General features: G+C 42.9%; 1 non-coding gene across 1 annotated transcript; it reads left to right on the top strand.

The window, feature by feature from the left end:
* Positions 1-234: 234 nt before the first annotated feature.
* trnal-aag lies at positions 235-316 on the top strand. The gene has a single exon. It is a non-coding gene; the product is annotated as a tRNA-Leu (tRNA).
* Positions 317-1,168: the final 852 nt, after the last annotated feature.

The raw sequence follows: 1,168 nt of genomic DNA on the forward strand, positions 1-1,168 counted from the left end.
CTCCTGCCCTGCCGTGGTGCCCTCGAGCAAGGCAGAAAAAACCTCAGTCTTGAGTTGGGTGTGACTCAACTTGAAGTTCAGAGTGCTTTGGGATGAGAAGCCAATTGTTGGAGAATGTGGACTCTTGACTTCTTGTCACTGGCTGAAGGGCTAGTTTGATTTATTTAATTTTGTTTGCTATCAAGCTCATTCTTCTGTGATTTTTTTATTAGGTGCAAATTCTCATTGAAAACAGGTAGTGTGGCCGAGCGGTCTAAGGCGCTGGATTAAGGCTCCAGTCTCTCAGGAGGCGTAGGTTCAAATCCCACCACTGGCATGTCACTGTGTGCTCTGCATGTGAGACCATTAAAGAGGGTTTCATCCCTGCATTCTCTTCTATATAAAATGAGAAGATTTATATTTAACGCTTCATTTGCATACCACTATAGCAGCCTAATATGTAAAGAAAGGATATTAGGTGGGCCTGCAGCTTTAAAAACAACAAACAAACAACAACAAATACAAGGTCTTACTTAAAGGTTAATAGATCTTTAAATAAATACAAATTGTACATAAAATACTCTTCAAACACACAGACTGTCACGATTGTTGGAGATGAAAAGATGACGTCAGTATTCAGAAGGACTTTTCCATGTTAATGATGACCATAAAAGGAAGTGTGTGTGTGTGTGTGTGTGTGTGTGTGTGTGTGTGTGTGTGTGTGTGTGTGTGTGTGTGTGTGTGTGTGTGTGTGTGGCTTAGCATTACTATACTTGTGGGGACCTACATCTGTTTACACAGTCACGTGTGGGGACTTGCCTCTCTTATGGGGATAAATTGGAGGTCCCCATAAGGGAGTCATTAATTTTAGGGTGAAGACTTGGTTAGGGTTAGGCATGTGTTGGTTATGGTTAAGGTTAGGATAAGTCTCCAGGAAATGCATGTAAGTCAATGTAATGTCCCCTGAAGTGATGTATACATGGTATGTGTGTGTGTGTGTGTGTGTGTGTGTGTGTGTGTGTGTGTGTGTGTGTTTATTTTTCCAACACCTGTAAAATCCCCCAGCAGTGATTACTCAGCACCGAACGCCCAGTAAGCTGTTTGTCCTGGCCCAGTGTGTGTGTGTGTGTGTGTGTGTGTGTGTGTGTGTGTGTGTGTGTGTGTGTGTGTGTGTGTGTGTGTGTGTGTG

The sequence above is a fragment of the Gymnodraco acuticeps genome, unplaced genomic scaffold, assembly GCF_902827175.1.
Source record: "Gymnodraco acuticeps unplaced genomic scaffold, fGymAcu1.1, whole genome shotgun sequence".
Lineage (NCBI taxonomy): Eukaryota > Metazoa > Chordata > Actinopteri > Perciformes > Bathydraconidae > Gymnodraco > Gymnodraco acuticeps.